The sequence below is a fragment of the Heterodontus francisci genome, chromosome 14 (genome assembly GCF_036365525.1).
Source record: "Heterodontus francisci isolate sHetFra1 chromosome 14, sHetFra1.hap1, whole genome shotgun sequence".
NCBI classification, from domain to species: domain Eukaryota; kingdom Metazoa; phylum Chordata; class Chondrichthyes; order Heterodontiformes; family Heterodontidae; genus Heterodontus; species Heterodontus francisci.
In genome coordinates, this window is record NC_090384.1 from 104,094,743 (window position 1) to 104,120,777 (window position 26,035).

Consider the following 26,035-nt stretch of genomic DNA (forward strand, 5'->3'; position numbering starts at 1 on the left):
GATTGGGTGTTTGTGAAAATCCTTTAATGTGATTGGCTGCTTGGATGGCTTGATGATGTCACTCCACATGGGGAATTCCTGGTAAAGAACACTGTAATCAGTTACAGTACCACTGCATGCCAATACAGGGGAAATACTCACCAGAGATGGCTAGATCTCTCGGCAAGGCTTGCTTACTGCTGACCATAAACTTCAGGCCAAAAACTTGCATTATTATTGCACCTCAAAAATAACAAAGCAAACCCCAGGCTGCGGCTCAGTGGGTAGTACTCTTACTACTGAATTATAAAAGTTATAAGTTTAAATCCCCTGCCCCCCCCCCACCCCCGAGACTTAATTATATACTCTGCACTGATCCACTCAGTGCCATACTGAGGAAGCGCTGCACTTTTGGAGGTGTCACCTTCTGTACAAGATGTTGAACAGAGACCTTGTTTGTCCTCTTAGGCTGATGTAAAAGATTCCTTGGCTATTATTTTGAAAAAGAGCAAGGAAGTTTTCCCTGGTATCTGAGCTGATAATTATCCCTCAACCAACATCACTACAATACCTAAAACAGATTGTTTGGTCCTTTATCTCGTATTGTTTGTGGGACCTTGCTGGTTGTAAATTGGCTGTCCCATTTCTTACATTAAAACAGGAACTACACTTGAAAAGTAATTCATTGGCTGTAAGACGTTTGGGACATCTTGAGGTCATGAAAGGTGCTATATAAGTGAAAGTTTTCTTTCAACTGGTTCACTGATGGCCTTTCAGGAAGAGAACCTGCCATCCTTACCCAATCTGGGCCTATATGTGACTCCAGTCCCAAACCTACAAGGTTAACTCTTAACAGCCCTTATTCCGAGCAAGCCACTCAGATATAATTGAAAAAACACACTACCTTCTCAAGGGCAACTAGGAATGGGCAATAAATGCTGACCTTGCTCGTGACGCTGAATTAAAAAATAAACTTGAGGACAAGTTATGCTCTACTTGTGGTGTAAATGTACCTTTAGGTTTGAGACGTTATAAAATCTCCAATAAACAGATTTGTAATTTATGTAAAATATAAGTAATGTATTTTCCTACAGAGCAAGGTGCATATTTATTCTTTGTAATTTATATTTTGCATAATTTATGATTTCGTGAAATTGCACTTTTTGTATGATAAAGCTGCACCTATTTATTTCAGGAGATAAAGGCTGCTTTTTGCTTTCATTTGTAAAATAATTATAAATAAACAGTTGATTGATCTCATGCTGCAAGATTTCCAGTACAGTGTCTGATTCCTCACTTTTATAGCAGAGGGGTAATGGTGACTGGGTTGCTGTCCTTTAACTGTTTGTAGTACAATTCACAAAGCACGGGAGACCTCAGCAATGGTGTCTGTGGTCACAGATGTAAATTTAAGATCTAGTGCTCCCAGTGGAGACCTTACCGGGCAGAAGCAGAGATCAAGCATCTGTGGCATGATTTTAATTGGCAGGCGAACACTTAGGGAACGCTGACCTCCGATCCCAAACTCCTACCATGTGGTCCTATAGGCTGTGTCCAGGGAGTGCTAAATCATTAACCTGAGACTTCCTTCCATTTGATCATGGGGTAGTTTAAAACTACAACCCCTGTTAGGCATTGCAACTCATCGTTACGTTTTTAAAATTTTGAAGTAATTCCTCTTGAATGGAGTGCAAACTTTATATGCTCAAGTTCTCTATAGAGTGAGGCAACATCCTTTCAAACTATTTCTCAAACTTGTTGCTGCTTCATTTATTCTTCCCAAGTAATTGAGAATATCGGGGCACTAAAGAATTAAAATAGTACAATCTAGTGCTTATTCAATGCCTAAAAATGTAATGGCTGGTAAAGTTTGTTTTGGGACAAAAAAGATGCAAAGATTGTTAAATGTTTCTTGTCCCCCAAATGCTACTTGCCCTTTGTATTATTGGATCAGTTATAAATAAACTCATCAGCATTCGCCATTAGCCTTTTGTTTGTGAAACCACACAGGTTTGCACCCAAAAAGTGTCGGCCCTGGCTCAGTAGTATCCCTCTTGCCTTTTGTTGAAAGCTGGTCTTTACTTTGTGCCATTCTTAGTTCTTTGGCATTGCACAATTTTTCGATTCGTAGGATCAGGTGTTCACTTGCTCCACTTTTTTTTTGTTTGGTTTCAACTTTGCTGCTTGATCCCTCCATCAAAGCAATTTAGGGGTGAAATTAATCTTGGACATTAGTGAGAAACAAGCAAAGGCAAATCAGATACCCATGGGAGTGGAGACTAAAGCCAAAACCTTCAGGAGTTAGAGGCGAGAGTGCTATTACTGAGCCCATGTTCACATGTATGTAGGAAAAGTGCTGTATAAAAATTGCAAGTCTTTCTTTCTTTGGATTTATTTTCAATGTCGCTTGAAGGTACAAACTCAAATGAACACAATGTCAATTTGTTTTTTGATTTGGCAGAGATCTGGAATTGAACTTGTGCTGTGGCTCACTCTTTATTCACCAGCACTGAGACAGAGGTAAAGGTTGGATCTTTGCAATGCCAGAACTCCACAACACCAGTAGCACAGGAGAAATGAACTGCCCTTCATAAATCAGGGCTTTTGTTTTCTAATAAGCACATCCTGGCAATGTTAGTTTTCAATGTACATGACCTTTCATGGGCTTGTTAACTCTTAAAATTAATACTGTCAACAGTTTCTACTTCACCCCGGGGAATTCAAAATAGAAAACTTTCAATCATTCTTTAAACAAAAGCTTGATCTTAAACTAAAAGGTCAAAGTCAGAGGGTCATTGCTGTAAATCCACAGTGGGATAGGATTGATGTCACAGCTCCCCTTATAGTTCAGAAACTCACCACAATTTGAAATGACTTCCCTCTGCTCAGTCAATGTGCAGGCACTTTACGTCTTATTATCAGGGAGACATCACTATGACATCAGCTGTAACAAAAGGAACTTTGATCAATGGGTTCCGAGTTCCTTATATAAGGGAGCGTTTTCACAGCGAAAGGATCAAACACAACTCCAAGCAGTGTACAGCGAACAAACAGTAGTGGCAGAAACTCATCAGAAGTTGGGCTCGGACTCTGCGGAATAAAACCTTCCGTTGAATTGGTAAGTAACTTTGCTCATCATCAGAGTGCTACTGCCTTGGCAGTCGATCTTGTAGCCCAGTGTCATTGGCAGAATCACTACAAATTGACAGTGTGACTTGTCTCGTACAGTATGTCCAAGCTATACAGAGGCAGTATGCTTTTTGGATTTGGCTGTGGTTCAGTTGGTCGCCTGCTTACCTCGGAGTTGAAAGATTATGGGTTCTAATCCCATTCTGATGACTTGAGTGCAAAATCCAGGCCAACACTCCCAGTGCCAGTACAGAGGGAGTGCTGCACTGTCAGAGGTGCCACCTTTCAGATGTGATGTTAAACTAAGCCCACGTCTGCATGGCTGAAACCACAGAGTAGCAGCTTAATCCACAGATACTTCATGCATCAAGATGTAGCTTCCTGAATGCTGTGCTGTACAAGATTATCCAACAACCATCTAGATTAAAATTTTGATTTAGACATACCTGCTCTCTCAAGCGAGTGTTAAAGATCCCAGGGCTGCTATTTCAAAGAAGAGCAAGAGCGTTCTCCCTGGCATACTGGCCAATAACCTTTCTGCAATCAGCATCACTAAAACAGATTATCTGGTCATTATCATATTGTTGCTTGTGGGATCTTACTGTGTGCAAATTGGCTGCTGTATTTCCTACATTACAACAGTGTCTGTGCTCCAAATGGCACTTCATTGGCTGTATGGAACTTTGGGATGCCCTGAGGTTGTGAAAGGTGCTATAGAAATGCAAATCTTTCACTTTAAAAATAGAAATAATCTGCTTTCTAATTGCAGGTACGATGTTTTCATTATTCCTGGGGAGAGCTGGCCTTATGGCCATCCTGTACACCATGGCCTGGATGCTGCTCTGCAATGGGAATCCCATAGGGTAATTCACTAAATTAAAAACTATATTGCATACTCAACATTACAATGAATGAGACTCCTATGAAAACGATTTAATCCTTTCTTTCAGGAAGAGATCAGTGAGTGAACATCAGGAGATGCATGACCGGAGCCGGTTCCTGCAAGACCTGAAGAGGCGGCAGTGGCTTGAGAATATGATGAAGGACCTGCACACGGCTGTTGAGGTCCTTCCTCGAGACGAGGCCACCAGCGACCTGCCACGGTGGAGGGAATCATCCACGTTTCCTCAAACACCTGGATCTCAAGAGGAAATTAGCAGAAACCGGAGAGACATCATAGCAAGAGGCGGGTTTAGAGAAGGGATGGGAGATGGTGAGATTTCATCCTTCTGGGTTCTCAGAGCTGACCAATCCTGAAGTTCAGTCCATTAGAAAACGTTTGGCGTCTTTGGAGGACTTACAGTAAGACCGGTGCTGTCTGAACTGGAATAAAAGCAACCGCACCATTATACAAATATTTAAAATAGTATTTTATACTAATTATTTTTAACCGCACACGGGATCATCATTCGGTTGTCCCAAAAAGTACTCGCGAAGAGATATTTATTCTATTATTTATTCCATTATTTATGTAACTTATTTTTTTGAGATTAAAGTTCTTATTTATTCTGAAATATATATATTGCTCGTGGGTTCCCAATGCTATCAAAAATAAACAATAATTGTTTAAGATTATTGTTCTACTTATTTTCCTGACTTGGAAACAGACGTGATTAAAAATTAGTAATGACATAAGAAATAGGAGCAGGAGTAGGCCATTTGGCCTCTCCAGCCTGCTCCGCCATTCGATAAGATAATGTCTGATCTCTAAATCAACACCACTTTCCCATCCTATTGGCGTATCCCTGGATTCCCTTTGTGCCCAAGAATCTACCGAACTCAGTCTTGAAAATAATCCTGGAACTCACTGCCTAGCAGGGTGGCGGAATTGGAGATGATCAATAATTTCAAAAGGAAATTGGATCAGCATTTGAGGGAAATAAACTTGCAGGGCTATGGGGAATAGAGTGGGGAATGGGACAGACTGTGTTGTTCTACAGAGAGCTGGCATGGACTTGATGGGGTGCTGTAATGCCTCTATGACTCCAGAACTGCGCATCCACAGCTCTCTGGAGTGTGGAATTCCAAAGATAAATTAATAATATTTTAACATTTCCATCATTAAGCATATTGAAAATATTCTTAACTCAAAGACTATCACCTTCGGGGTTAAATGTTGCAGTGGTTATATCACTGGACTAATCATAGAATCATCAAATTGTACGGCACAATAGGAGGCCATATGGCCCATCATACCTGTACTAGCTCTTTGTACCAGCTGTCCAATTTAGTCCCATTCCCCCAACCTTCTTCCCACAACCCTGCAAATGAATCTTCTTCAAATGCATGCCCTATTGGCTTTTAAAAGTTCCTATGGAATCCGATTCCACCACCCCTTCAGGTAGTGTATTCCAGATTTTAACCACTTTTCATGGAAAGCAATTTCTCCTCATTTCCCCTCTAGTAATAATGCAGATCAAAGAGTGTTCAAATCTCATTATGGTAGCTTTGAGAATTTGAATTCAATTTTTAAAGACATGTGGAAATAAAAAAGTTTTGCTCACAAAATGATTGAACTATCTCAATAAATAAATAAATCATAAGCTGTCTGCAGTTGAAAGGAGTTGAAAACAGAAGACAGTTTCTGAAAGATCTGAAGTTTTTTGATATAAAACAGAGAGAACACTTTCGTGTGCCACAAGTGATCCCTTCTGTTGATGCTCAGGGTACAATTCAAAACTGCCAATTCTTAAATGTTACAGAGAGAAATTGTTTCCCATGGTGGGGGGAAGCCCAGAACAAATGGGCACAATCTTAAAATAAGAGCCAGGCCGTTCAAGGGTGATGTCAGGAAGCACTTCTTCACACAAAGGGTAGTGGAAATCTGGAACTTTCTCCGACAAGAAATGTTGAGGCTGGAGCTTCAAAACTGAGATTGATAGATATTTGTATAGGCAAAGGTATTAAAGATTCCAGAACCAAGGCAGGTCAATGGAGTTAAGATACAGATCAGCTGTGCTAGAAGGTCTGAAAGATTGCCTTCTGTTTCTATGTTTCTACATCAGTTACACTGTGTAAGTGTGATGATGGTGGAAAGACATTCTGAAGATGCCTGGAAATGTTAACCAAAACTATTTGCAGCAAACTTTGTGAGTGGCTTCTGTAATACACTTAGCAGTTTTATAATTATTCCCTGAGAATTGTGGAGAGATGAGGGGAGGATTCATTCTAAAGTATTTCCCTCTACATTCAGTTAAGTAAACACCTTGATTTTAACCCCTCCCTTCATCCCGACAGGCAGGAAAGTGTCAAACGAGAGGTTAAGATCTTAAAAATTACGGCCCCATCTCCAAACCACTGAGGTATTTGTTATGACCAGGGGAGGAAGGAGTCTCAGGCTCCCCTTTCGCCCCTTCACTGGTTTGGCAATAACAGGGTTTATCTTTTTAACACAGTGATTTTAGCTTACCACCTCAATGAGTCCTTGCTCACTGTTCCTCGAATATAATTACAAATGAACTAATCAGACAGGTTTTCTTGAGTTTAAACAAGAAAGATGTAAGTTTATTAACCTTATCACTCTAAACCGGTTAAAATTACGAAAATACGCAATGTATCCACCCTTACATGCATAAGAGAGGCACACACACACAAATAGATACAGAGGGGAAGAGGGAGCTGGGAGGTTGAAGTAAAGTTGATAATAAATGGAATGCAAATACTGGGTTGTAATGTCCTTAATTGAAGTTAAAGTTTTGGAGGCCTCACTGGGGCTACATGCACAATTTCAGGCTTGCTTCTCGGGTTCCTGAAGGCCGAAGACTGAGTTTATCTATCTTCTTGCTTGTTGCCTGTAAAGTTCTGTAGTCCTGAGGCATAGTAGCTGCATCTATGGTTTCCCTGGGACTTTGCTGGAGAGGGACACAGAGAGAGAGAGATATCCTTTTCTCTTCCAGTTCAGCTGCAGTCTCTTTGCTTTCTGAGGCACAATTCAAAAACCTTAGTTGTACACCAGCAGGTGTGTCATGTGACCATCTCTTTGTTTGAAACAGCAGTTCCTGGAGGGCTGTTTGCATTTCTGAGTCTTTCAGACATACTCGGTGGGGGTCGGTAGGGGGGAGGGGGGTGGAGTTTGGCTCTTACAAAGTCAAAGGGCATCGATGTCTTGATTACCACTATTGACAAAACCAATCTTACTAATTGAATCAGGGAGTACCCCCATTGTTCCAGCTAGACTGGTAATTTACTTCTGTCTCTCAGCCAGCCTTTGTCTTCTCGAGATGCAAATGTGCGTGGCCATTTTTTAGCTGTTCAGTTTGCTTTTAAAAAAAAGTTATTTGTAGTGTCCAGTAAAACGTTTTCAAGCAGTATTTCATGTGATAAAATTAATATTATTCCATTTGGCACATGTGATTTCCGTCACATAATATTAATGTCATCTCAGGGTCAAAAATAACACCAAAGTTTCGAACAGTCTGGCTCAGCCGCAGACAGTTGCAAGGGAGAGGAATGGAGTCGCTGGTAGGGAACAGAGTTGGTGGCTGGCCGTGGGAACAATGTGAGTGATCCCAATCATGGGAAGGGCACCCAGAGAGTTGGGCGATGTGGAGGCAGACCAATCTTTAACTGCAGGATCTGAATTCAATAAAAGTAATCATGACAAGTCTACTGCTAAAGGCAGGCAATGGCCAACTTAAGATGCAAAAGTCGTGGCTTGATATTGGTGACACTGTCTAGGTGGTGGGGTTTGTGGGGGACAGGAGAGTCCTGCACAGTCTGTTGTCCCAGTAACAGGAGGAACTGACTGACCAGAAGATGCCCATGTAAGTGTGAGAAATTTTGTTCTGTTTGTCTTCTCACTCCCAGCTCCCTCAAGTAGCCCTTGGACCACCCCAGCCTCAGCAACCCCTGATTGCTCTGTAATCCGCACCCCCTCCCCACCTCACTACTCCACTCTAGCCCATGATTGCCTCCGGACCCGACTGCTTGGTGAGAACCATACCCAAGGCCCCTTGCTGCCTACCTGCTAGGCAGTCAATCAGGGCGGGTGTTGGGACGGGGATTTGATTCAGGTCCTGCTGCTAAGGATTGGCCAGGCCACCACGTTTCCAACTGGATGGCTGAGCCGCCCGGAATCAGGATTGCAGGCACTGTTCTCACAGCCCCATAAAAATCCAGGCCACGAAAATAAAACTCCAACCAGACACTTGGAAATTTTTTTAATATTCTTTCATGGAATGTTAGTGTCACTGGCAAGGCCAACATTTATTGCCCTTCCCTAATTGCATTTGAGAAGATGATGGTGAATCGCCTTGAATACAACTGAGTGATTTGCTAGGCCATTTCAGAGGGCAGTTAAGAGTCAATCACATTGCTCAGGCTCTGGAATCAAATGTAGGCCAGACCGGATGAGGATGGCAGATTTCCTTCCCTAAAGGACATTAGTGAACCAGATGAGTTTTACAACAATCTGGCAGTTTCCGGGTTACCATTACTGAGACTAGTATTTTATTCCAGATTTATTCAATTAATTGAACTTAAATTCCCCAGCTGCCATGGTGGAATTTGAACTCAGGTCTCCATGTCACTAATCCAGGCCTCTGGATTACCAGTCCAGTAATGTAAATATTATGCTACAGTACCCACAAAAAACCCCACAAAAATGTGCACTTGTATAGCAACTTTCAAGAGCACTTTGCAGCCAAGGAAATACTTTCTGAAATGTTGTCACTGTTGTAATATAGGTAATGAGGCAGCCAATTTGCGCAAAGCAAGCACCCGCAAATAGCAATATGATAATGACCAATTAATCTCTTTTATTACTGTTGATTGAGGAATAAATATTGGTCAGGATTCTGGGGAGAACTCCCCTGCCTTTCTTCAAAATAGTGCCATTGGATCTTTTACATCTGCCTGAGAGGGCAGAGGGGTCTTCAGTATAGTGACAGGCAACACCTCCGACAGTGCAGCACTCCTCTAGTATTGCGCTGGAGTGTCAGCTTAGATTTCCTGCTTAAATCCTGAAGTGAGACTTGAATGCAAAACAAATATAGTGAGATCTTCTTCCTCTCTCCTTGTCTGGCTTGCCCCCAACCCTGTGCACGTAGTTTAATCTCCTTGGAGGGGATTTCCCCAGCTGCAAGCTCAGAAACGATGCTGCAACTCCCAGCTGCAAGCTCACACCTTCCACACCTCCCAGGAGCACGAGGGGCCGCGGGGAATTACGGTAATGCGCAGGCGCAGTTGTAAAATGACGGGAGGGTGACGGCATTACGCAGGCACAACTGAGAAGCCGTGGGGGTGTGACGGGGATGCGCAGGCGTATCTGCGAAGCCACGGGAGAGTGACGGGACTACGCAGGCGTAAACGGAGACGGGATTGCGCAGGCGTGCCTGCACATTGGCTGGCGAACTCTCGCGAGAGTTTGCGTTCGGGGCCTATGCGGATCAGTGCCCGGGTCGAAGTTTGAGAGAAGCGAAAATTAGCGATCTGGAGCCCGAGCGCCCGCACCCGGCCTCGCCAGGTAGGTCCGGCTGCCGGCCCTTTCTCTTTATGGCGTGGTTGTTTACACAGTGAGGGGAGGAGGCCGATGGCCGAGCATTGCGGTGCCGCGGGGTTGCCCGGCGGTCCGAGCTGCACCCCCAGCTCCCTGCCCCGGCTCCAGCCTCTAGCCCCCCTGCCTCACTCCCACGGCCCCTATGGAGAAGCTGCTGAAAGATTTATCTCGGCTGGTGGATCAGGGAGGCTCAGACTGAGCCTCATCACGACAGGGGCAATCACACAGCACAGGGGCAGGCCATTCGGCCCATCGTGCCTCTGCTGCCTCTTTGAAAGAGCTATCCAGTTAGTCCCACTCCCCCTGCTTTCCAATAGCCTTGATTCTTCTTTCCTTCCAAATATTTATCCAATTCCCTTTTGAAAGTTGCTTTTGAATCTGTTCCACCTGTTTCAGACAGAGCATTCCAGATCGTCATAAACTCACAGTGTAAGAAAAAAATCATGTCAGATTCTAAGGGAACTCGACAGGGTAGATGCTGGAAGGATATTTCACCCGGCTGGGGAATGTAGAACATGGGTGCATTGCCTCAGCATAAGGGGTTGGCCATTTAGGACTGAGATGAGAAGAAATTTCTTCACTCACATTCTCTACCCCAGAGGGTTGTGGCTGCTCCATCATTGAGTTTATTTCAGGCTGGGATAGACAGATTTTTGATTTCTCAGGGAATCAAGGGATATGGGGAGTGGGTGGGAAAGTGAACTTGAGGCAGAAGATCAGCCATGATCATATTGACTGGCAGAGGAAGCTCAAGGGGTGATATGGTTGACTCTTACTCCTATTTCTTATATTCTTATCTCCCCTCTGGTTCTTTTGTCAGAAGCCTTATACTTGTGATCTCTGGTTACAGTTCTACTGCCAGTGGAAATAGTTTCTCTCTATCTTTATCAAAACTCCTCCATCATTTTGAACATGTATATAAAATCTCCCCTTAACCTTCTCTACTCAGGGCGGCACAGTGGTTAGCACCGCAGCCTCACAGCTCCAGGGACCCGGGTTCGATTCCGGGTATTGCTTGTGTGGAGTTTGCAAGTTCTCCCTGTGTCTGTGTGGATTTTCTCCGGGTGCTCCGGTTTCCTCCCACAAGCCAAAAGACTTGCAGGTTTTTAGGTAAATTGGCCATTATAAATTGTCACTAGTATAAGTAGGTGTTAGGGAAATATAGGGACAGGTGGGGATGTTTGGTAGAAATATGGGATTAGTGTAGGATTAGTATAAATGGGTGGTTGATGTTCGGCACAGACTCGGTGGGCCGAAGGGCCTGTTTCAGTGCTGTATCTCTAATTACTGTAATGAGAACAATCTCAGATTCTCCAGTTTCTCCACATAACTGAAGTCCCTCATCCCTGGTATCATGGCCCATAACCCTGCACAATTTACCCATTCATGCTCCTATTCATTTTCCTTTTGATGGTTACTGCATTTGTTTGTGAAGAAGATTTTTTTAAATCTGTAAAAGCTTATTAGAATATGGAACAGGGAAATGTGATTAGTGAGCCAGTAACTAAGGGCCCAAATTGATTAACATCAAAAGAATAAAACCAGCGATTGGCATTTCTGTTGGAGAAAGTGTTGTCAGCACGTGGAACCCACCCCTCGAAGAAACAGCAGGTGAAGGATTCATCATAACCTTTTAAAAATGCAGTTTGACCAAGTAGACATAGAGCAGATATTTCTGCTTGAGGGGGGAGAACAGAACTAGGGCCTATAAATATGACAGTCACAAAAAAAATCCAATAGGGAATTCAGGAGAAAATTTTTTACCCAGAGAGTGGTGAGAATGTGGAACATGGTACCACAAGGAATAGGTGAGCCAAATGGTATAGATGCATTTGTGGAAAATTAGGTAAATGCATGCAACAGAAAGGGATAGAAGGATATGCTGATAGTGTGAGATGAAGGGTGAGAGGAGACTCTTCAGAAGCATGGATCTGATGGGCCAAATGGCCTGTTTCTGTGCTGTAAATACTATGCAATTTTTATAATACTTCATTTCATTTTTTTCATGACAGTCTTTGTGTCAGTTGTTGCTGATAGCCAATGCAAGCTCTCAGTGCATGATTCTAACGTAATAAAAGGTCCCAAGCCATTTCATATGAGTGCTATAAGGCAAAGTTTGACATTGAGCCACATAAGGTGATATTAAGATGACCAAAAGAGCATCTTAAAGGAGGAGAAAGAGGTGGACAGGTGAAGTGGCTTAGGGAGGGAATTCCAGAGCTTAGGTCTGAATCTTGGCTTGGCTGTAAAATTAAAATCCGACCTGGTCCTGACCTGACAACAGCCAACCCGAACCCTTTAATTTTTTTAAATGCCCGACCTGACCTGTACATAACAAACATATTATTGAAACAGAAAAAAAATCATAGATTAAAACGAAAACACTACGAAACAGAACAGTACAGTCCAGCCCGACCCGACCCGAGCCTGAATGCTGGACATACAATACAGACCTGAGCCGAATCCGACACATATAGTCAGGTTTGGTCGGGTTCGGATCAGGTAGCCAGGCTTTACTTAGGACCCAGGCAGCTGAAGAAATGGCTACAAATGGTGGAGCAATTAAAATCGGGGATGTTCAAGAGGCCAAGAATTGGAGCTTAGAGATCTTGCTGGGCTGTGGGACTGGAAGCAATTACAGAGATAAGGAGGTGTGAGGCTGTGGATGGATTTGAAAACACGGATGAGAATTTTAAAATCAAGGTGTTGCTGAACTGGGACACAATTGTAGGTCAGTGAGCACATGGGTGCTAGGTGAAGGGGACATGGTGTGAGTAAGGATACAGGCTGCAGAGTTTTGGATGACCTCAAGTTTATGGAGGGTAGAACGTGGGAAGCTGACCTCAAATGTGCTGGAATAGTCAAGTCTAGAGGCAACAAAGGCATGGAAGAGGGTTTCTAGAACAGATGAGCTGAGGTAGGACTGAGTCGGGCAATGTTAAAGAGGTGGAACTAGGTGGTCTTAGCAATGGCATGGATATGTGGCTGGAAGTTCTTCTCATGGTCAGGTGTGACACTAAGGTTGCTAACAGTTTGGTTTGGCCTTGGACTATTGCCAGGGAGAAGGATGGAGTAAGTGGCTAGGGAACAGAGTTTGTAGTGGGGTTTAATTGGAGGTAATATTTGCTCATCCAGTACTGGATGTCGGACAAGCAGTCTGATAATTTAGAGACAGTGGAGGAGTTACAAGAGGTGCTGATGAGGTATAGCTTGGTGTCGTCAGTCATGTGTGAAAATTCGTGATGTGTTTTCAGATGATGTCGCTGATTGACAGCATGGAGATGAGAAATAGGAGGGGGCCAGAGTTAGACCCTTGGGGGACACCAGGGGTAATAGGCAGGAGCAGGAAGAGAAGCCATTGCAGGAGATCTTATTGCTACATTTACGCTGAAGGATAAATAATTGAGATGGAATTTCAGCAATACTGCCACAGCAAATACTGTTCTATCTCTGGTCTGGATAATGAGTTTCTGTAAACACGGAATTTTAAAAAAATTCATTCATGGGATGTGGGCATCGCTGGCCAGGCCAGCATTTATTGCCCATCCCTAATTGCCCTTGAGAAGGTAGTGGTGAGCTGCCTTCTTGAACCGCTGCAGTCCATGTGGGGTAGGTACACCCACAGCTAGCGGTTAGATACAACTGAGTGGCTTGCTAGGCCATTTCAGAGGGCATGTAAGAGTCAACCACATTGTCGGGGGTCTGGAGTCACATGTAGGCCAGACCAGGTAAGGACAGCAGATTTCCTTCCCTAAAGGACATTAGTGAACCAGATGGGTTTTTACGACAATCGACAATGGTTTCATGGCCATCATTAGACTAGCTTTTTAATTCCAGACTTATTAATTGAATTCAAATTCCACCTTCTGCTGGGTGGGATTTGAACCCATGTCCCCAGAGTCTCTGGGTTACTAGTCCAGTGACAATACCACTACGCCACTGCCTCCCCATAATTAAACATTAAATGCTGATAAGCAAAAGCCAAAAATTGAAAACTAGCAAAGTGCGAATGAAAAGAAACAAGTTTGCTGACATAACAACAGTAAGTGTACTTCAGAATAAATCATCATCAGTGGAGTGTTTTTGTGATCACCTGAGCCGTGGTGGAACATTTTACAAATGCAAGTTTTTAAGATGAATTACTGATTGGTTGGTTCCAATACACACTAAGTAAAACATATTTATCCTTTTTACTTCAAGTTCTTAGAGGCTTTATTTGAGCAATAACGTGAAAAATATGCATCTTGTAATCTTAATACTGAAACTCTCCACCTTTTTCTCCTCATTTAACACACTCCATAAAACATCTACCTCTTAGACCAAGCTTTTGGTCACGTGTCCTGATACCTGCTAATGTGGCTGGGTGTCAAATTTTGCCTGATAATTGCTCCTGCTAACCACCCTGGTACATTTTAAAGATGCAGTATAAGTGAAGATTGTTAAGTGCAGGTTAAACGATTTTTGTTGTGCGCCTCTTGTGAAGCTGGAAGTGTTACATTTATTGGATTTCCCAATATTTTTCAGTTGTGCAATTTGCTACAACTCGTTGCTACAGTTTATCCAAAAAGGACAGTAATGCAAAGTGTTGGGTCTTATTTTGATCAATTTTAAAGTTGTTCGTTAGCCTGATCTATCTTAGAAGTTCTCAAAATATTGGTTATTAATAAAAATAGATTCCTCACAGGCGGTTGGGGAACTTGTTAATGCAAAAGCAGTTATGTGTAATTTTTAATCCAAGAAAAATTATAAAACTCAAAATGTGGAAATTGCTGTCCATGTATTATAATGCCATGTGAAATGTATTGATGTTTGTCCACGTAGAAACAGCTAATACTTGCATTTATATAGCACTTTGAATGTAGTCAGTGTTCCAGAGTCATGAGGGAACCTGGTGCCAAGTCAAAGAAGGAGCGAAAAGACAGTGATTAAAAGCTTAGTTGCAGAGGTTGGTTATCAGGAGGATGTTTAAGGTTGATGAGAAGCCAGAAAGATGTAGAGAGGAAATTCTAGGAAGCCAAAGCTAGGTATCTGAAGGCATGGTTGCTGATGGTGGGGAGGGGAAAGGGAATTGACAAAAACAGGAGTTCAAGATTTGGGGAGATTTTTGGTGTTGGAGGAGGTGAGAAAGGACTGAAACTGGGGAGGGATTTCAAGACAAGGACATGAATTATAAACTTGAGAGACTTTCTGTACTGGTTGGCGGATTAGATGCGAACAATAACGTTTTTGAGTAGCTCCAGTTTATGGAGGGTGGAAGGCTGGTAAGCTGAGCATTGGCGTGATTGAATCTGAAGGCATGTGTTAATATGGGCATGTAATCAGGGTTTCAACAGTCGGTGGACTGAGGTGGGTTAGGTGAGCGGTGGAGTTAGGCACTGTTTGTGACGGAGAGGAATTGAGGGTTGACCAAGAAACCAAGGCTGTGAACACAAACAAACAGCATGCAAATTCCTCATGTCAAATTCGATACTTGTAACACATGGTTTGCGAAATATTTTGTTTTGAAATGCAGATCTGTAATCATCTGTCCACAAAAAAATCATAGTTGGACATTAATATTTAGAAATGGAGATTAATATTTAGAAATGGAGCTGGACTGTGCTCGTGGCACTGCTTCCTGATTGTGAAGTTTGCAGGAAATAGTGACCGAGCATTACCACAAATGTTTACAAGCATGAAACCAACGTCAGAGGGGATCCGCAAGCATTCGCACTCTTGAAAGTTTGACCTCATTTACGGGGGACTGGCTGGGAGCCAATAACCATTGCTCAGCTTCACAGTAACTTGAGATAGTGTTTGAAACTGAAAGGGGTGTGGGAAATTACCAGAAACTTGCACTGAGAAATAAATAGTTGTTACAGGATCTCCGTGTTGTTTACAAAAATACAGCTGAAAAATTATTTTTTTTTGAGTGTTTTGTATCTTGGTCACCATGGCAAGTTATTTTACAGTTCAAATACTGAAACTCCCAGTTGAAGCAAATGCTCATTAAATTCATGGTACGCAATGAAGCCTTTATTTCATTTATACTGGGAAATGTACTGTTAGTTAGTCCTTCAAATTATACCATAGTTCGTGATAATCCTGATAGTTTTGATATCCCAGATACATTTTTAAGGGTTAGTTGTTTGTAGAAAGCTAAATGTTAAGACTGTTCTGCAGACCAATAAAGTCAAATGTTAGAAAAATTCTATACTGTAAGGAACTGTGGATGCTCAGTCGTTGAGTATGTTCAAGACAGAGATCAATAACTTTTTGGATACTCAGGGACTCAAAGGATATGGGAATAACGTGGGAAAATCAAGTTGAGGTAGATGATCAGCCATGATCGTATTGAATGGCAGAACAGGCTTGAAGGGCCAAATGCCCTACTCCAGCTCCTATTTCTTAAGAAATAAAAACAAAAATGCTTGAAATACTCAGCAGGGCTGGCAGCACCTGTGCCGAGAGATACCGTGTTAACTTTTCAGGTCAATGGCTTTTTGGCAGAACTGGAAAAAGATAGAGATGTAACAGGTTTGAAGTAAGTGCAGAGATAGGGAGAGGGGGGGTGGGGAAGAGGGAAGAACAAAAGGGAAAGTCAGTGATAGGGTGGGAAGGTCTGGATAGGGTGGAGAACAGGAGAGATTAAATGTGAAATATGTTGTCTTGCTGAGTGCGCAATGCTGGAAATTTTTCCCTGACGTCTCGAGACTAAAATCATTTTGAGATGTGAATCTGCAGCTATTCTGCACAGTATTGATTTAAAAAAAAACTTATTTTGCTGTACTGAGACTTCAACTGAGAAATGATTCTTCGTTTAAAAAAACATTGAGTTGAACACATCACACTGCACAAACAGTTTGATGCCATTACGATTTCTGGAGCAGTGTGGGTGGATAATGTGGAGTTACGCTATCCACCATCTCATGGCCTATGCATTTACATGCTTAATGGGGAAAGTATTTTCAGTTGGAAGCTGTGCTCCTAATGTTTCTTACTGTCTTGCAGGCCACTTAACCTTAAAAGAAACCAGGCTCGGAAATCTGCCTTCCCGACCAAAAGTATGCTCTTTGCAGCACTCTTCTCAAAACAATTTCACGCTGCACCTGCTTTTTCTTCTCCCACATGCTCACCCAAGCTGTTTACCCATCGTTTTGTTTATCATTCTTGGGATGTGAGAATGCTATATAGGCTGCATTTGTTGCCCCATCTCTAGTCGGCCTTCCTCTTGAGCCTGTTGCCTGTATGCAGCAAGATCTGGACAACATTCAGGCCTGGACTGATAAGTGGCAAGTAACATTGCCTGGCACTTGTGCGACACTAATGACAAGAGGAAAGAAGGGGCACAGATTTAAGGTTTTGGGCAAGAGATGCAGGAGGATGTGAGGAAGAACATATGAACGTATGAATTTGGAGCAGGAGTAGGCCACTTGGCACCTCGAGCCTGCTCTGCCTTTTAGCAAGATCATGGCTGATCTGACTGTAACCTCAACTCCACATTCCGTCCTACCCCTAATAACCTTTCACTTCTTGCTCAACCAGAATCTACCTCACTTGAATAATGGTACCACATTCTCTGTCCTCCAGTCCTCTGGCACTTCTCCCGTGGCCAGAGAGGATCTGAAAATTTGTCAGTGCCCCTGCTATCACCTCCCTTGCCTCACACAACAACCTGGGATTCATCTCATCTGGGCCTGGGAATTTATCCACTTTTAAGCTTGCTAAAGCATCTAATACTTCCTGCCTTTCAATATTAATATGTTCAAGTATATCGCAATCCTCCTCCCTGATCTCTACACCTCCATAGTGAACACAGATGAAAAGTAATCATTTAAAACCTCACCTATGTCCTCCGGCTCCACACACAGATTGCCACTTTGGTCCCTAATGGGCCCTACACTTTCCCTGGTTATCCACTTGCCCGTAATTTACTTATAAAACGCCTAGGATTTTCCTTTATATTGACCGCCAATGTTTTTTCATGTCCCCTCTTTGCTCTCCTAATTTTTTAAAGTACCCCCCTACACTTTCTATACTCCTCTAATGCCTCTGCTGTTTTCAGTGCTCCGAATCTGCCATAAGCCTCCTTTTTTTTTTTTCTGATCCAATACTCTATATCCTTTGACATCCAGGGTTCCCTGACCTCCAGTAAATTGGTTAAACATGATTTCCCTTTCACGAAACCGTCTTGACTCTGCCTGATTATTTTGAATTTTTCTAAGTGCATTGCTATAATGTCATTGATAATAGCTTCTAACGGTTTCCCTAAGACTGATGTTAAGCAAGCTGGCCTGTAGTTTCCTGCGATCTGTCTCCCTCCCTTTTTGAATAAAGGAGTTACATTGGCTATTTTCCAATCTAATGGAACCTTCCCCGAATTGAGGGAATTTTGGGAAATTAAAACCAATGCATCAACTATCTCGCTAGCCGCTTAGAGTCATAGAGTCGGACAGCATAGAAACAGGCCCTTTGGCCCACTGCGTCCATGCCGACCATAATGCCTATCTATACTAATCCCACCTGCCTGCATTAATTCCATATCCTTCTATGCCTTGCTCATTCAAGTATATAACCTGGAACCCGCTGCCTACGAGGGTGGTGGAAGCGGTGATGATGAATGATTTAAAAAAATAAATTGTATGGACACTTAAGGGATATAAACTTGCAGGGTTACAGGGATGGAGGAGGGAATGGGACTGATTGGATTGCTCTGCAGAGAGCTGGCATGGATTCAATGGGCCGGATGGCCTCTTTTTGTGTCGTAATGCATCTATGACTAATCTAACGATTCCCCCTTGATGTTCAATGGCATTAGCATCGCTGAGTCCCCCACCATTAATATCCTGTGCGTTACTATTGACCAGAAACTGGACCAGCCATCTAAATGCTGGACTACAAGAGCAGATCGGGGGCGAGGAATTCATGAACAGCTCACCTCTGACTCCATTTACTAGTTCAGCCTCAGCTGGAGTACTGCGTCTAATTCTGGGCGCCGCACTTGAGGAAAGACGGGAGGGCATTGACGAGACTACAGAAAAAATTAATGAGGATGGTTCCAGGAGTGAGGAATTTCAGTTTTGAAGATAGATTGGAGAAGTTAGGACTGTTTTCCTTGGAGAAGAGAAGGCTAAGAGGTGATTTGATAGAGGTATTCAAAATCATGAGAGGATTGGACAGAGTAGATAGGGGGAAACTGTTCCTACTCGTGAAAGGTTCGAGAATGAGAGGGCACAGATTTAAAGTATTTGATAAGAGAAGCAAAAGTGACATCACGAAAAAATTTTCACGCAGCGAGTGGTTAAGTCTGGAATGTGCTACCTGAGAACGTGGGGGAGGCAGGTTCAATTGAAGCATTCAAAAGGGAATTGGACAGCTGTATGAAAAGGAAGAATGTGCAGGGTTATGGGGAGAAGGCAGGGGAATGGGACTGAGGGAGTTGCTCTTTCAGGGAGCCAGTGCCGACATGATGGGCCAAATGGCCTCCTTCAGCGCTGTAACGATTCTGTGACACCCCAAAGCCTGTCCACCATCTACAAGACACAAGTCAGGAATCTGGTGGAATACTTCCCAGCTGCCTGCACACTTGATCAGCACCCCATCCACCAGCGATGCACAGTGACAGCAGTGTGTACCATCTGCAAGATGTACTGCAGCAACTCACCAAGGCTCCTTCGTTTGCATCTTCCAAACTCGTGACCTCTACCACCTAGAAGTACAAAGCCATCAGATGCATAGGAACACCACCAACTGCAAGTTCCCCACCAAATCTCTCACCATCCTGATTTGGAACTATATCGCTGTTCCTTCACTGTTGCTGGGTCAAAATCCTGGAACTCCTTCTTCAGCAGTACTGCGGGCGTACCTACACCACATAGACTACAGCTGTTGAAGAGGGTGACTCATCATCACCACGACCTGCTCGAGCAAATAGGAATGGACAATAAATGCTGGCCTTGCCAGCGAAGTTCACATCCCAAGAATGAATTAAATATAACTGCAGTCCTTATGATGGATGGTGCTTCACAATGGCATTGTCACAGAGTTATACAGCACAGAAACAGGCCCTTCGGCCCATCGTGTCTATGCCGGCCATCAAGCACCGATCTATTCTAATCCCATTTTCCAGCATTTGGCCCGTAGCCTTGTATGCTATGGCGTTTCAAGTACTCATCTAAATGCTTCTTAAATGCTGTGAGTGTTCCTGCCTCTACCCCTCCTTCAGGCAGTGTGTTCGAGATTCCAACCACCCTCTGGGTGAAAACATTTTTCTTCAAATCCCCTCGAAACCTTCTACCCCTTATCTTAAATCTATGTCCCCCTGGTTACTGACACCTCTGCTAAGGGAAAACGTTTCTTCCTATCTACCCTGTCAATGCCCCTCATAATTTTGTATACTTCAATCATGTCCCCCCTCAGCCTTCACTGTTATAAGGAAAACAAGCCAAGCCTATCCAGTCTCTCTTCATAGCTGAAATGCTCCAGCCCAGGCAACATCCTGGTGAATCTCCTCTGCACCCTCTCTCCAGTGCAATCACATCCTTCCTATAGTGTGATGCCCGGAACTATACACAGTACTCAAGCTGTGGCCTAACTAGAATTTCATACAGCTCCATCATAACCTCCTTGTCTTATATCCTGTGCCTCAGCTAATAAAAAAAGGCAAGTATCCCATATACCTTCCTAACCACCTTATCTACCTGTGCTGCTGCCTTCAGTGATCTATGGACAAGAACACCAAGGTCCCTCTGTACTTCCTAGGATCCTACCACCCATTGTATATTCCCTTGCCTTGTTAGTCCTCCCAAAATGGATCACCTCACACTTCTCAGGGCCCCAGCAATCTCCTTCCTTGCTTCCCATAGCATCCTAGGATACACCTGGTCAGGCCCTGGGGATTGATCCACCTTAATGTGCTTCAAAACCTCCAACACCACCTCCTTTGTAATGTTGATATGCTCCAGGATATCGCTGTTCATTCCCTTGAACTCACTAGCTTCCATGACCTTCTCCACGGTAAATACGGACGAGAAGTATTCATTTAAGACCTCGCCCATTTCCCGTGGCTCCTCACATAGATTACCACACTGATCCTTAAGGGGCCCTACTCAGTCCCTAGCTACTCTTTTACTCTTCATAAACTTATAGAATATTTTAGGATTCTCCTTTTATCTGCCAGGGAAATCTCATGGCCCCTTTTCGCCCTCCTAATTTCCTTCTTACGTGTACTCCTACATCCCCTATACTCCTCGAGGGACTCGCTTGATTCCAGCTGCCTATACCTGACATATGCCTCCTTCTTTGTCCTGACCAGACCCTCAATATCCCTTGTCAACCAAGGTTCCCTAAACCTGCCAGCCTTGCCCTTCCATCGAACAGGAACATGCCGGCCCTGAACTCTTCCTATCTCACTTTTAAAAGCCTCCCACTTGCCAGACGTCTCTTTACCTGTAAACGGCCTCTCCCATTCAACTTTTGAGAGTTCCTGTCTGATGCCATCAAAATTAATCTTCCCCCAGTTTAGGACTTCAACCTGAGGACCAGTCCTATCCTTTTCCATAACTATCTCTTTTAAATGTGCAGCTTAAAGAAAGTCTAGCATTTATATCGTGCCTTTCAAAGAACAAAGAAAAGAACAAAGAAAATTACAGCACAGGAACAGGCCCTTCGGCCCTCCAAGCCTACGCCGATCCAAATCCTCTATCTAAACCTGTCGCCTATTTTCTTAGGGTCTGTATCTCTTTACTTCCTGCCCATTCATGTATCTGTCTAGATACATCTTAAAAGACGCTATTGTGCCCGCGTCTACCACCTCCGCTGGCAAAGCGTTCCATGCACCCACCACCCTCTGCATAAAGAAATTTCCACGCATATCCCCCCTAAACTTTTCCCCTTTCACTTTGAACTCGTGTCCACTTGTAATTGAATCCCCCACTCTGGGGAAAAAGCTTCTTGCTATCCACTCTGTCTACACCTCTCATGATTTTGTACACCTCAATCAGGTCCCCCCTCAACCTCCGTCTTTCTAATGAAAATAATCCTAATCTACTCAACCTCTCTTCATAGCTAGCGCCCTCCATACCAGGCAACATCCTGGTGAATCTCCTCTGCACCCTCTCCAAAGCATCCACATCCTTTTGGTAATGTTGCGACCAGAACTGCATGCAGTATTCCAAATGTGGCCGAACCAAAGTCCTATACAACTGTAACATGACCTGCCAACTCTTGTACTCAATACCCCGTCCGATGAAGGAAAGCATGCCGTATGCCTTCTTGACCACTCTATTGACCTGCGTTGCCACCTTCAGGGAACAATGGACCTGAACACCCAAATCTCTCTGTACATCAATTTTCCCCAGGACTTTTCCATTTACTGTATAGTTCACTCTTGAATTGGATCTTCCAAAATGCATCACCTCGCATTTGCCCTGATTGAACTCCATCTGCCATTTCTCTGCCCAACTCTCCAATCTATCTATATTCTGCTGTATTCTCTGACAGTCCCCTTCACTATCTGCTACTCCACCAATCTTCGTGTCGTCTGCAAACTTGCTAATCAGACCACCTATACTTTCCTCCAAATCATTTATGTATATCACAAACAACAGTGGTCCCAGCACGGATCCCTGTGGAACACCACTGGTCACACGTCTCCATTTTGAGAAACTCCCTTCCACTGCTACTCTCTGTCTCCTGTTGCCCAGCCAGTTCTTTATCCATCTAGCTAGTACACCTTGGATCCCATGCGCCTTCACTTTCTCCATCAGCCTACCATGGGGAACCTTATCAAACGCCTTACTGAAGTGCATGTCTATGACATCTACAGCCCTTCCCTCATCAATCAACTTTGTCACTTCCTCAAAGAATTCTATTAAGTTGGTAAGACATGACCTTCCCTGCACAAAACCATGTTGCCTATCACTGATAAGCCCATTTTCTTCCAAATGGGAATAGATCCTATCCCTCAGTATCTTCTCCAGCAGCTTCCCTACCACTGACGTCAGGCTTACCGGTCTTTAATTACCTGGATTATCCCTGCTACCCTTCTTAAACAAGGGGACAACATTAGCAATTCTCCAGTCCTCCAGGACCTCACCCGTGTTTAAGGATGTTGCAAAGATATCTGTTAAGGCCCCAACTATTTCCTCTCTCGCTTCCCACAGTAACCTGGGATAGATTCCATCCGGACCTGGGGACTTGTCCACCTTAATGCCTTTTAGGATACCCAACACTTCCTCCCTCCTTATGCCGACTTGACCTAGAGTAATCAAACATCTGTCCCTAACCTCAACATCCGTCATGTCCCTCTCCTCGGTGAATACCGATGCAAAGTACTCGTTTAGAATCTCACCCATTTTCTCTGACTCCACGCATAACTTTCCTCTTTTGTCCTTGAGTGGGCCAATCCTTTCTCTAGTTACCCTCTTGCTCCTTATATATGAATAAAAGGCTTTGGGATTTTCCTTAACCCTGTTTGCTGAAGATATTTCATGACCCCTTTTAGCCCTCTTAATTCCTTTTTTCAGATTGTGCCTACAATCCCGATATTCTTTCAAAGCTTCGTCTTTCTTCAGCCGCCTAGACCTTATGTATGCTTCCTTTTTCCTCTTAGCTAGTTTCACAATTTCACCTGTCATCCATGGTTCCCTAATCTTGCCATTTCTACCCCTCATTTTCACAGGAACATGTCTCTCCTGCACGCTAATCAACCTCTCTTTAAAAGCCTCCCACATATCAAATGTGGATTTACCTTCAAACAGCTGCTCCCAATCTACATTCCCCAGCTCCTGCCGAATTTTGGTATAGTTGGCCTTCCCCCAATTTAGCACTCTTCCTTTAGGACCACTCTCATCTTTGTCCATGAGTATTCTAAAACTTACGGAATTGTGATCACTATTCCCAAAGTAGTCCCCTACTGAAACGTCAACCACCTGGCCCGGCTCATTTCCCAACACCAGGTCCAGTATGGCCCCTTCCCGAGTTGGACTATTTACATACTGCTCTAGAAAACCCTCCTGGATGCTCCTTACAAATTCTGCTCCATCTAGACCTCTAACATTAAGTTAGACCTCAGGACGTCCCAAAGTGCCTTACAGCCAACAAAGTACTTCAGAAGTGTCACTATTCCAATGTCGGAAATGTAATACTCATTCCCTTTAACTTTTGGGAGCACCTTAATAGTTATGCGCTGACAGTCCTGCCTGTAACAGCACTATGCAAAAGAGCAATCCCATAAATAATCTTGAGTACTTTGCTATTTCATAAGAATGCAATAAGACTGGACTATTCTTGGCCATCGTGTCCTAAACATAGAAGGAGGATTGGCACTTTTCAGAAAGAAAAAGCCAAAATAGATTTAGAAAACCAGGCCTGTTTGTGTTTTTTTTAATGTAAACTACAAATAAGGGGCTCGAGATGCACTGTAATCATAGTTTGCTATTATGAATAAAGGAATATTTGCAATTTAAAATTGTGAATGCTTTGGGGATAAGTTAATGGTTTGCACATCTTTTCATCTGCAATGCAAATGGATTTTTCAGGTCAGTTTCTGACCTTTAATAAGAATCACTGGTTCAAACTTGAATGTCGCAGTGACTATTAAAAATAATATACTTTCTGAAGTTTTTTTGATGTGAAAACATGACTTTCAGGTGCATTAAAAAGCACACAATTGGGTGCTATTTTCCAAGCGTTTAGAGCTATTTTTAATGTTGTACTCAGGGCGTGCTATTTTCATTGTCCCCCTCTGTTGTCGACAGCACCAAAATAATGCTGGCTGGATTTGCTAAAGTCGAGATGACTCATTTTTCATCAATATTGCTTTGGTAATGCTGCTGACTGCATGAGACTTGTGCAGCATGATCTGTGACCAGAGCAATAAAAAGCATTTATACAGTATGTGTGGGGTGGGTTGATGCGGAATATTTAAATACTCAGGTGGCCCACCAGATGATAGATAACCTCCTCCACCCGACGACCCTCTGAAATCTGTGAATTCCTCCTCTTCTGCCCTCTATTCATGACCGTGCCTTCAGCTGCCTCGGCCCGAAGCTCTGAAATTCCCTCCCTAAACCCCTGTCTGCCAGGCTCTCCTTTAAGACTCTCCTTAAAACCTATCATTTTGACCAACCTTTTGATCACTTGTCCCAATGTTTCCTCCTTTGGCTCGATGTCGGTTTGTGTCTGATAATAGTCCTGAGAAGCACAGTGGGACTCTTTATTGCCTTAAAGGGGTTATATCAATGCAAATTGTTAATGAACTGCTAATAATTTTTAAATAAACAATCAATGAGGCAAGACACTTTGTCTTGACTCCCATATAATTTGGCTTAATTGTCTCATCCCAACCTGCCTGATGTCTTGATTGAGGTGACAAACTCAATATCAAATCCGTGTAATGTCGGGAGACCCCACCATAACAATGAAGGTTATGAAGCAAAAACTCTTGTCCATTAGTTCCCACTGGATATTAATGTCTTAGTCTTACAATGTAGGATATGCAGTGTCATGCCACAGATAACCCATCTCCTTAGACAAGTTGAACTTTTAAGCCTCAGTTGTGATCAGAATTACCCTACCCTTATTTTTTTTAAAAAGATGTAATTGACAAAGTTTTGGGGTTTTTTGTTGAAAGTGTGCTTCAGCAATTCTCTACTCCAGAGAGTAAAATCCCTTTGAGCCTGCATAGGAATTGTTAACTTTCTGTTTGTGACCTCCAGTTCTCCAGTTAAGAGATTAGGTTAAATAAATTGCTGTATCTACATTATCTGTGAGTGTCGTCATTACTTTGTCCATACAATCTTTTCTATAACAAAATACAATTTCTTCATAAATCCAGGTATTGTGCTTGTTCTTTGAAGTCCTCTCCTATATGAAGGTAGGGTGTACAGTTATGACCACTATTAATGTGACCTTGTTATAATCTGTTTTGTGTTAATTGCTAAATGGCCTTGAGAATCATCCCTCTTACTCAATTAACCTAATTATAAAAATTTCACTGAAACTGAATGTTTTCAGTAGGTTATTCTTAATTATCATCTTATTTCCCTTTTCCACATTCATAAATAGTAACCCATTTATTTTGTAGCACTCATCAAACCTTAGAGCATGGCATTGCAGCCTTGCATATTAACCTTATTTTAAGTTTATATTATGTGGTTAAATACCAACATGAGAAGTCGAGTTGGTTGCAACATAGGAGTTTGAGTTTCTTTGTCGTACAAACTGAGGAGCTTGGCGATGCAAAACTAGGACTCTGCATGCCACTGCTGAGATGTAGTGTATTACAGGGTGATAAATTTACAGAGGTGTGCCCATTATAAGTGTGGGTGCAGCAATTTATAATGGAAACAGTTAGAAGTGTGCACAAAGATATTATTTTTCATAAATTTTTTGAAGTATCATATGCAGTTGCAGGATATCTAATTTCGGCTGAAAGTCCTCCAGGGATCT

General features: G+C 43.0%; 1 protein-coding gene across 3 annotated transcripts in view; it reads left to right on the forward strand.

The window, feature by feature from the left end:
* Positions 1 to 9,460: 9,460 nt before the first annotated feature.
* Positions 9,461 to 26,035, forward strand: part of btbd10b (BTB (POZ) domain containing 10b) — a 120,790-nt gene continuing 104,215 nt past the window's right edge. For 2 of the 3 annotated variants that reach the window (XM_068046666.1, XM_068046669.1), the window contains exon 1: positions 9,461 to 9,571. The gene's annotated coding sequence lies outside the window, so the exon portion shown is untranslated. Of the gene's footprint in view, positions 9,572 to 25,421; positions 25,461 to 26,035 lie in introns of all 3 variants that reach the window. The other variant, XM_068046668.1, reaches the window with a different exon arrangement.